The sequence below is a fragment of the Drosophila eugracilis genome, unplaced genomic scaffold, assembly GCF_018153835.1.
Source record: "Drosophila eugracilis isolate 14026-0451.02 unplaced genomic scaffold, ASM1815383v1 contig_2158, whole genome shotgun sequence".
In the NCBI taxonomy this organism is placed as follows: Eukaryota; Metazoa; Arthropoda; class Insecta; order Diptera; family Drosophilidae; genus Drosophila; species Drosophila eugracilis.
In genome coordinates, this window is record NW_024573042.1 from 16,778 (window position 1) to 28,800 (window position 12,023).

Consider the following 12,023-nt stretch of genomic DNA (forward strand, 5'->3'; position numbering starts at 1 on the left):
AGCTGGAGTAGCAGAGTGGACTGGATTGCAAGCAGACGTAGAAGACAACAAAATCCAATTGGGTGTGGTGAGCGACTGAGGCGATTTCATATATTTAATCTGATTTGAATTTTTTTTGAATAGACGAAATTAAATTCTTACTTTGTTGTATAAAAACAATTAAATATTGAATTGTACCACTGTTTGTTTCTTGAACGTATTACTATGGATGCTAGAACAATCCTCGCTATGACTGTGCCTCTACTAAGGGCAAAGTTATCCAAACTAGGTTTGTATACAACTGGCAGAAAAGGAGCTTTGCAGGAGCGGTTGTTCGATCATTATGCATTAGATGTGGCTGACGATGAGGACGGCGAGGCTGATAGGGAAGTTGTGAGTATTAGTAGTGCTTCCAATTACCAAGAGAGTAGCTCGAGATTTACACTACTCGATATTCAGGAAAGTGTTTCATCATTTTCAGGCTCCGAACAGGAAGTCGTCAATCACTGGCTGTCTGAATTCGATGACGTTGCAGTTACCGTGGGTTGGGATAATTTGCAGAAATTAATTTATGCTAAGCAACTTCTGATTGGAGCAGCCAAGCTCTACATTAAATGTACAAGGGGAGTTAGGGGTTGGATTGAGCTGAAAAACGCGTTGAAGGAAGAATTCGGAAAAAGCTATGTTCGGCAGAGATAGACAAGAGTTTGCGCAAAAGGCAAAAACAACCAAAAGAGACGTGCCTCGAGTATCTCTATAGTTTAATGGATAAATCTTGATGAGGAAAGTCTAGTATCGTACTTCATAGATGGCATTCCAGATAGCCGAGTCAACGAGCGAATTCCATTAGGGAACTTAAAGTCGAATTAAGCATTTACAAAAAGATGAAGGGTATTTTCAAAGGAAATGCTTTAAGTGTAATAGCGAAGGCCATATTGCTAAGGATTGCAAAGGCGAAGTAATATGTTTCAAGTGCAACAAGAAAGGACAAATCTCTAAAAATTGCGAGGGAATAAAGAAACTATTTCCGTTAAGAAAGAGTTTGCAAACATACTGGAAGTAAAAGCGGCGAAGGGACTCATTTACAAAAAGATAAAAGCTGAAGGAATGACATTCATAGCGATGATTGATTCGGGATGTGAATTGTGTTTGATAAGAGAGGACATTTTCAGAAGTTTTGACGGCTTGAAGCTAAAGCCAGTAGTTAAGCACCTGAGAGGTATCGGTAAGGGCGAACTTGTGATCGTAGGATGTTTCGACGTCGATCTTGAAGCTGTTGGTGTATGCTTCTCGGTAACTTTCCATGTCGCCAAACAGAACGAACTCGAGTACTCTGCGGTTGTGGGAAACGATGTGCTACAGTCAGTCGACGTAATGTTCAGTTCCAACGGCGTCGAGTTCAGGGCAAAAGAGAGAGACTTTGCATCGACATTTAATGGAATGTGTGTCACGGAGATAGTCGAGAAAAGTTCTGTCCTAGATAAAATTAATTTATCTCACCTGGCCGACAATCAAAAACTAAAGGTACAGGAAGAGGAGAAATAGATCGCAGCTACCCAGTCGCCCTCCAAAAAGACCAGGAAGCAACCAGTGAAGGAGGTTCCACCGTCGAGCGAGGAAGACGCTGAGGAGCAGATCGACGATCAGGTTGAGGACGATAGCGACTCCGAGGCAGAAGACGCGGCTGATTTAATTGATGATGAGGCTGAGGAAGATGAAGATGAGAATAGTGACGAAGAGGAAGATGATGACGAGAAGGTAGAGCTAGAAGAGGTTTAAAAGACCTCAGACGCGGGGAAGGAAGGAGACTCCGACAGAGATGATGAAGCCCCTGTAGAGGAGCCTGTTTCCAAGAAAGGCAAGGAAAGTAAGAAACCTGGGGAATCGAACTTTGAAGGATTAAAAAAAAGAGCAGAATTCCTAAAGTGTCCGTTGGTAGGATTCCCATAGGAACTCCAATAAATCAGATCGTCTATGCCGCGAACTTACCAAATGAATACAAACACAAGGAGGTGGTCACCTTATTCGCCAAGTTCGGACCGATCTATGCAGTGCACCGTATCACTAATAAGTTGGGTTCCAATCCAGTCATTGTGGCCTTTGATACGCTATGAGCAAAAGCCGCTTTGCAAGCCAAGCATAAGGCGCTGAAAAAAATGGAAAAAATGTTTTGACCGTATCTCAGGCGAAGGACAAGGAAGCTTTAAATGATCGCACAGTTGTGGTTGCCCTGTGTAGACCAAATGTCACCAAAAAAGATATCAAGAGCTTTATCTAGAAAGTAGCTCCCTTGGAGGATGAAACTTTAACTGCTAACCGCCTTATCCCCAGAGCATTTGTACGTTTGGAGTCAGTAGATGATATTCCCAAAGTCCTAAAACTGAACAGCACCGAGCACTTTTCTCGCTTTATTACGGTGCGACCTTTTTCGTTCAAGGCGTTGTCAAAGTCCAATGAACTTACCCTGGTCGTCGAAAATGTAGGCAGGCACGAGTCTTACAGCTGCGATGCCTTGGAGAGGATATTCAAAAAATGTGGCGAATTGGACTATGTTGACGTTGTGTGCAGCAAGGCAGTTTTAGCTTTCGTCACATTCAAGCAACCTGAAGGAGATACATAGGCTATTGCAAAACTCCAAGGGAAGACTGTTAACAATGCGAAGCTAAAGCTGAAGCCCTATCATGTCAGTAGCTCGGGGAGGGCTATTCTAGTGACAAACTTGACGTCAGATACTACTGAAGCTGACCTTAGGCAATTGTTTACCAAGAGCGGCGAAATCGAGATCATCCAGATGTTAGGCATTAAGGCCGTAATAAAGTTCACAACTGATGAAGGCTTCTGTAAATCATTCTTGACCAACGAAACTATCGTCAACCGCGTACCTATTTTTATCGAGCCCAACTCTCTGCTGAAGCACAGATTAATGCAAAGACGCACTGCAAAAAGCCACGCCCCCGGAAAGTTCCAGAAGAACACATTTGGCCACAAACCTTTTAATAAGCGTCCGTCACATGAAAATGGGGGCAATCCGTTTATAAAAAGGAAGTTAGAAACTGAACTGAACACAGTATGGAACTGGAATGAAACTTCGTCCAAAATTTTTCGGCCCTTACAAAGTAACTAAAAAACTTAATCACGGAAGGTAATCAGGAGGGACCAAACATTACTACGACAGCAGCCGAATACATAAAAAAATGGGGTTCATTCAGGGGCGAATGAAGATTCAGGATAGCCGATTGTGGGATATGGAAATATTAAGGTATTAAGCAGCCTATTTAATTTCATATGGGGACACACTGTTCGGAATTCCACAACCTAGTAGCTTTTTTCCATCAGCCAAAACGCCATATAGAACTGTCTCTTTTCATCAAAGAATGTCTATACCCATCACCAGCTTCCTAATAGAAATTGCGCCTTACTAATTTAAGTTGAAGTCAGTAGATTGCGAATATTGAAGAGAGCAAGTGTCATCTATAGAGTGCGGAAGTCGTGAAGTTTAATATCTTTAATTTACCTTTATATATATCCGAAATAAACATTATCAATTTGTACTACCCTACATCTATCATATCAAAATGAAACAGTAAAATCTGGTCCTATTGACGTGAGAATTTCAATAAACTGAAGACACCAAGTGACGAATATACCCAAGCTTATTGTCTACTTATACACCCCCCTTAAACTGATTAGTACAACGAGTTGTTTGATATTTTTTGAAAATGATTAAAGATATTGTATCAATTGATATTCAAGGTTTCTTTGACAATTACAATAAATTTATTCTTAAAGAAATTGAAGTACTAATCGAAAAAGAAACAAACTTGAACAATAGTTTTGTTATGGAACCACCATATGATTTCGAATTTTTAAATACAAAATCTCGAACCACTGCAAACTGGTTAACAAATAAGCATCATAAAATTGCTTTGGACGATGGAAAAAACAGTTTTGCACAAACGCTACGATATCTGAAGGCAAGAACTATTGGAAAACAAATTATCTGTAAGGAAATGGAAAAGAAACGTTTTCTACAGTCATTTTTTGGAAACCATGATTTTATTAATGTTGAGGGCATACAGTGCCCATCATTAAACCGGTTTAGAGGAAACAGATTGCAAAAATCATGATAAAAGTGTCGTTAGTGCTCTATTCAATGCTTACAACATTCCAGATTTTCGTAAAAGTATTTCAAAATAAATAAAAACACATCTACTTGCATTCACATCATTTTGAAGCTGAGACCACTTTTGACAAGACCTGTTTCTTGAAAACCATTTCAATAAATAATGAAATTTCTTGAAGAAATGGATAATTTTGTTCTACAATTTAATGGGAAGATATTTGATAATCATTTCCAATACCTTCTTAAAACAAAAATGATGTTCATGAATCAAGGTGCACAAGATCTGAAAAGAATTAAATGTGGTGAACACTTTACATTCTATAACACCGATTCGAGACTGGAAACATGCACATGCCCCTTCTATGTAAATCAATAAATGTATCAATAATTAATAAATAAACGTATTATGTGAAATGATAAAAAAATGTCTCAAGCAGGCGGTAAAGAGAATCATTTTTAAAACTTAAAGTAATGGATGTACACTATGTATTCGAATCAAATTAAATTGTTTCTCAAACAGTTTGATAGAGTTGTGCAAAATTCTCACTATCTGCGACATTTCCTTATTAATTCAAAACTACTTGAGTGTGAATAAGTTAAAATGATTACTTCCATGGCTTACACCTGGAAACATGTATCTGGAGAAAGGACTCAGCTACGAAAGGAATCGACACTTGTGGATGTCATAAAAAATTTGAGTACAAAAGGGAGGCAGCAAACATTATGAACATATATTATAATCTAAAAAAAAGAATGAGAAGAAAATAAAAAATACAAAAAGTACTTCAGACTATATAACGTTAGACCAGTTTTCAGATAAATAATTAATAATTTCATCATATATTGAAAACTAAAAATAAGACACAAAAACACTGAAATAAAGAAACAATAAAATATACACATTTTTTTGTTAAAGGAAATATCTGTTTTATTGATTTCAGTTAACATGGGAGCAAAAAAAAAAGATTTTTATATTTGAATTTTGAATATTTTTATTTTATTTTATTTCAGTTTATTTTCATACAATTTTTATTTAAATATCTAAGCTATTGGCAACATTTATTAAAAACTTATCGTCTTCATCTTTCAGTAAATCTAAATACTAAGTCATCCGCTTTTATATCGTCAAAGAGGTAGTCGTCGTCTGGAAAAACAATTTCTTCCGGGTCATCTATATCAATCCTTTGAGTACATTAAAAGTGTTCATACAAAAACTCATTTCCAAATACATCCATCGATTCATCTCCAAATGGGAAATCTTCCCATTTGAGTGATTCCAACTCTTATGGAATCGTTGCGAATACTGCCCTCAGGTTCCTGTCTATGATGTCATATTCGTCTAGCGCCATTATACAGTTTGGCTCCGAGGCTTCAATGACCACCACATCGGAGTCTTGGTCAAGGATTTCGACATCCGCCAAGAGTTGCAAAGCTTGAACCGAATCGATGAATTCTACGGATATTACACTCATGGTGATATGTATGATTTGGTGCTCCTGACGAACTGATGCTGAATAATTTGACTGTTCTCATTTTTATACATAAAGGGATTCCTTCCGCGTGTATCTGATGACCAATAAATATTATTGATTTCATTTACAACTCACACTTTAAGGATTCTCTCAAGCTGCGTGTACACTTCCCGAACGTTTGGATACCAATAAGTATATCGTCCATGTAGTGAATCATGTCTGTTTCTTTACTCTTTCTTTAAACAGCGGGCGCGTTTTTCAACCCGAATGGAAGTCGCTTGAACTCGTTCAATCCGGCTGTGGCGATGAAGGCAGTAAAGTTTCGACTCTCTGGGGCTATCTTAATCTGATAATATCCACTGTTGAGGTCCAGGGATGAAATGTATTTAAATCTTTTAGCATCCTGCAGACGCTCCTCGATTTTCGGTACTGGGAAATTTCCTTCCTGATCAGCTTGTTTAGGCGGCGATAATCGACACACATACGATCGCTACCATTCGGGTTCTTGATGAGCACCACCGGGCTGGCGTGCTCGAATGTGGATGCTGTGATGATGTCCTGTTTGAGAAGCTCGTCAACCATTTTGCTGACGACTTCCTTCTTTGGCTCGGAAACTCGATATGGGGCTTGAGCTACTGGCTGACTGCTCACGACGATAATGTCTGCTTTAACTACGCTTGTGTTTTCAATGCCTTCTAATCCTGTCGAAAAAACATCGGCGAACTTCTCCAGCAAGCTGCGCATTTGCACACTTTAGGTTTCGTTGAGGAAATTGTCCAAAAGCACGCAGATTCTCCTGGTGAAAAGCTTGGCCTGATATCCGGCTCCTAAGCGCATAACATTGGAGGCTTGGCATGCTCCATTTGGCTCGTGGAATTTGTTGCATTTGGTACAGCGTGACTTTTTCCTCTCTTTCGGGCACGAATTGGCGAAGCGCCCCATATCTCCGCAATTGTAACACTTCAGGGACTCCTTCGACCTGAGCGGCTTAAGATCGCTGTTTGGTTTTTGCTCAAAGATACCGGCTTTTGTTGAAAATTCTTTCTTATTTGCAAATAAACGACCTCTGTTAACAAAATAAGATTCGTCTGCGTCACGGAGTTGCTTCATGGTCGAGAAATGAATGGCTGCAATACTCCATAGCAATTCTTGATGCTGTAGACCTGAGCGGAGGTATCTTATGACCACTGTTTCGCTGAGCTTGTACCGCACCCCAAGGGCGGACATCTTAAAACAGCATTCCTTTACCGTCTCCTTTGATCGCATGGTTGCATTGGCCATGCTGAAATGCACTTTAGCTTCGTCTGGGTTTGCGCCGAACTCGTCCTGTATGGGTTTTAGACGTGTATAAATGGCGAGCAATAGGAACTTCTCTTCCCACTGATGCGCATCAACTTCCTTGTTGACGCGATCGATGAACTGAAATGGCGTTGTCGTCGCTGTGAGCCCCACGGTTGCTGGCAGCTCTACGTCTTCCGATAGTTCAAAATCTATAAGCCTTTGAACCAACTCGGCTCTTGTGCCGGAAACGGACACGTTTCTCGAACGTAGCAGGAACCTTAACTCGTCGCCTTTAAGATCCACTATTCTTGGCATTATTTACTATTCTTGAACTTACTTTTAGCTAAATAGGCAGTTTTCTTGTGCGAACGTGACAACAATAACTACCTCGTGAGCGAGACAACTATACATATGTACCTCGCGAGGCTTGAAATTCACCAACACCCACAACTCCTGTGTATGTGTATATGTGCTCTGGTTTCTAGAGACTTCTTCTGAGACTTCTGCGGCCACAGGCTCACTAAGAATCCTCTCCGTCTGCTTTGCTTCCACGGGCTCACTAAGATTCCCGATCCTTCTGCTTGGTTCTACGGGTTCACATAGATTCCCGATCCTTTTGCTTGGTTCCACGGGTTCACTTAGATTCCCGATCCTTTTGCTTGGTTCCACGGGTTCACATAGATTCCCGATCATTTTGCCTTGAATCCGTCTGCCACGTAGAAATGGAACACATCCGTTATTTGCAATTTCCTTTGTCACATAGACCTTTGGGAACACATCCCATTGCAAACTTTCCACGCCGATGATTCTTGCTGGTTTTCCTGGAACTCTAGCACAACTTTTCCGCTCCACGCATATCCAACCTCAACTATCCCACTTCTGAACTGTGAAGAGTAGGTTTTTGAGTGGTATGTAGTTTATTATTATGTGGATAATTGAGTAGGAATTAAATCTATAAATCGCTCTGCACACGTTGTTTTACTCTCTTTCTATCGTCCCTTAGCAACACTACTAACTAGGCGTTTCCCAACACTATCGGGCTATCGATATGGATGCGAATTAGGCGCTGTTTACAGAATTTCAAAATTTTTAAAATAAATTAGACGTGTTGTAGTGGGGCGGTGTTGCCGGAAAAAGATGCCTCTTAATGGTGGTGGAAGTCGGGGGAGTCGTGGAATCGCCTGTCTGCTTTATTCACTTCATACAAGAAAACTGACTTAACTTAACTTAGCATAAGAAAAAGACGATCGCCGACGGCCGACCGCAGTTGGACCCGAGAGAGCGAGAGTGCAAGATTTTGCAGAGAGGGGCGAGGGCGGATGCGCTCTTCAGCGCGGATGCGCTCTTTAGCGTGGATGCGCTCTTCAGCGCGGATGCGCTCTTCACGCGCTCTTCTTCGGCGGCACATTGGCCCCACACCTGAATATCCCGCCCCCCTTGCAATCACTCGGGTTGCAACAGCTCCCTCGTCGCTACGGTTGGTGACAGGCTCCGGACACGACCCATCCAAAAACGGTGCTCTGGGCCACCGGCAGCCCGTCCTGGATCTTCAGGAACCCCGGCTGTATGATACGCGGGTACATATCAGCGCCCAGGACAACGGAGATCGTCGCTGGCAGATAGAACCGCTCATCCGCCAATGTCACGCCTCGGAAGTGGGCACGCACCGCCTCGCTCAGCTCTCGAGACGGCGTACGAACGCGCACGTGAGGCTCGATTTTGAAAACGACCTCCAGCCGAACGCTATCATCCGTTTTGGAACCCACGATGGACGAACGAACTTGTTCGCCGCTAGCGATGCGTCTATGCAGCTTGAGGGCGTACACGGGTCGATAAAGGCCCCCGTGTTGAAGATCCGGGTCCCGGTGTCAATGCGCACTAGCGCGGTCGGCAGAACGTTGACGCTGTTCCGCTGCAGCAGCGACGATAGGGTGGGCGCAGCGGCTGCGTCCTGCGGGGTCCCTTGGCGAGAGGCGGAAAGTTGCCTAGGCGCGAATGACGCGGTCGGACGAGCGGTGGACGGCACCCGATGAGTGGCGGACGAAGGCCGTGGAGCACCTGAAGCTTGCCGGGCAGTGGCGGAAGAATGCTGATGAGCTGCCGACGAGCGCCGGGAAGTCGATGGCCGTGGACCGGCTTGTGAGTCCGGCCGAGAAGCAACCGCGCCGGGAGTTGACGGACGACGGCTGAGCGCCCGCTGAGACACTCCGTGTACTGTCTCCCACGCTCCGTGAACGGTGCTCCTCTTGACGCGGCTGGCGCCGAGCTTGCGGCTTCTCTACGAGGTGCAGCAGCGAGTGGTGATCCTGACCACACGTTCTACAGCAGTCCCCACGCCGGCACGATCCGTCGGAGTGCTCGTGAGCCAGGCAGTTGGAGCAATACCGGTTCATGAGAACCGCCCGGAGCCGCTTCTCGGCGCTGAGACGTAGAAAGCGCCGACATTGCTTCAAAGGATGGATCCCTCTGCAGACTCGGCATCGGTAGGACTGTGTACCTCGAGTACATCTGCTCTCCAGTGACTGGGCGCTGCGTGGACGTGGCGACATCGTGCTGAATATGACTGGCGGAACTATGATGGAGAAACAAAACAGCGTTATCAGAATTGGTGTGAAGTTCGACTTGAAATTACGGGCAGAGCTACGAGACAGCACAATGAACAGTGACATTGGAACGGAAGAAACGCATAATTATTGTGGGAAGGCGGACGCGTCCATCGACGGGCCGCTTGACGAGCCCTCGCGCGGTGCGGATGTCAATCACGCGTACATGGCCATTGGATCCTGGATACACCGCGTCAATCCTGCCTAATCGCCACTCATTGGACGGAAGGTTGTCCTCCTTGATGACCACCATATCCCCGACGCGGAGATTCCTCGTAGGGGCACGCCACTTGTTCCTCTTATGGAGCTCCTTGAGGTACTCTTCCTTCCATCGCAGACGAAATTGCTGTTGAAGAGCCTTCAGGTGCTGCCAGCGATTAATAATTGACGTAGTATCCCCCTTTAGCTCGGGTTCGACCGTGACGAGAAGAGGACCTCCCACCAGAAAGTGCCCGGGTGTAAGAGCCATCAGATCAGCAGGGTCTTCGGACATTGGCGCGAGCGCCCGCGAAATTAGGCACGCCTCGATCCTCGCCAGGAGAGTAGCCAGCTCCTCAAAGGTGTATTTCCGTGTGGCGGTGGACTTGTAGAACAAGTTCTTGAAGCTCTTGACGCCTGCCTCCCACAGGCCCCCCATGTGGGGGGCTCCCGGAGGAATGAAATGCCAGAGAAGCTGCTGGTGACTGTAGGCACCTGTCACAGCCCCTTTTAGGCTCTGGAGAAAATCGCGAGATAGCAGGGCAGCTGCCCCCACAAAGGTCTTCCCGTTGTCTGACTGCACTTGACGGGGGCATCCTCTCCGGGACACGAACCGAGCGAAAGCAGCCAGAAATTTCTCGGTCGTAAGGTCCGACGTAGGCTCTTAATGGATGGCCTTAGTGGAGAAGCACACAAACACCAACACATACCCCTTTGTGATGAGGCAGGCTCGCCCCGTATAGTTCTTTATCTGGAAAGGACCGGCATAATCCACACCTGTGTACGTGAATGGGCGCGAGAAGGACGTCCGTTCCTTCGGTAGCTCTCCCATGAGTTGCGTCTGCAACTTCTTCTCGTGGATGACACATACCTTACAAGCATAGAAGACGGACTTGACCAGCCTTGCGAATCCATGAAGGGGTTCAGATTTTGAACCGGACTGGACGCTGATACTGGACGCTTTTCGCTTAAGCAGCCCATTTCAGAGACGAAGTGTCTGCGCTGAGTGACGGAAACTAGAAGACGTTCAGCCGACGTAATCTCATTAGCAGTCAGGTGCTCTTCGAACGGAGAGCGTATCTTCCGCGCGCGCTGGATGAAGCGACAAACATAGGCAAGGACACGTAGTGCCTTGTCCAGTGTTGAGAAACGTTCAAGGAGATCTTCGGGGGGCGCCTTCGCGACATGGACCTTGACTGCTCGCTTCTCGAGTCCAGTCACGGGGGCCTCGTTGCCTTGAGTGGGCCACTCGCTGCGAGGCCCTCACAGCCAGCCAGGCCCGTGCCACCACAACTGGTTATCCGCAAGGTCTTGGAGAGCTAGTCGAGTCCGTCCAACAGTATGGGGCAGATGCGGGCCCTGGCATCATTGGCAGAACGGCGGTGGCCATTTCCGACAGCAACAAGGCGCCGCACAGCTCTAACCGAGGGAGCGACACCGTTTTAACTGGGGCCTCTGGAGTCTTTGCCGTCAGCAGGTTCACTATGACCGCAGACCCAACCTCGACACGGACGTAAAATGCTGCGCCGTACGCCTTCTCTGAAGCGTCGCAGAACCCGTGATGCTCGACCCTTAGGTGTGGTCGGAACGCGACCCAATGAGGAACACGAATCTGATCGAGCACCGAGTAATTCTCCAGGAAGTCAACCCATCGCTGACAGAAATCTTGAGGGAGGGCGTCGTCCCACCCCAGATTCAGAAGCCAAATGTCCTGCATGAACATCTTTGCCCGGACAATGAAAGGAGCGAGCCAACCTGCTGGATCGAACAATTTGGCAATTTGGGAGAGGACTTGGCGCTTCGTGAAGGAGGAGCCTCAAGTCAACTCTGGCGGAACAAAAAAAAACTCATCGCTCGTCGCTTTCCAGCGCACGCCGAGTGTCTTGGCCGTGCTCTCTGCATCGATGTCGAGGAAATCAGCACGAAGGAGGTGGTCGCTCGGAATGTCGGCCAGGATCGCCTTGCTATTCGACGTCCATTTCCTCAGTGGAAACCCTGCTGACTCTAGGGCGCTCCCGAATCACCACTTGGGCTTCGGTTTTGGAGTCTGCCCCCGCGAGAACGTCATCAACGTACATAAAATGCCGGATAATTTGGCTTGCCTGTGGGTACTTCAACTCTTCGCCGTCAGCGAGCTGCTGCAGGAGACGGATCGCTAGGAACGGGGCACAATTGACACCGAAGGTAACCGTTTTTAATTCGTAGTCGCGGATCTCCCCATCAGGATTGCGAAACAAAATACGTTGGAGCGGAGTATGCTTGGGGAGAGACCTCGGTCATGTGGCCTAATTCGATGTATTCCTGTATTACCGAGTCATAGCGGGCCTTAAGGGGCGGATCCCTCTTCAGGCGGTGCTCATTACGTAG

General features: G+C 45.8%; 1 pseudogene; it reads left to right on the top strand.

The window, feature by feature from the left end:
• The first annotated feature begins 228 nt into the window (after positions 1-228).
• LOC108109281 lies at positions 229-3,103 on the top strand (annotated as a pseudogene).
• The last annotated feature ends 8,920 nt before the right edge of the window (positions 3,104-12,023 follow it).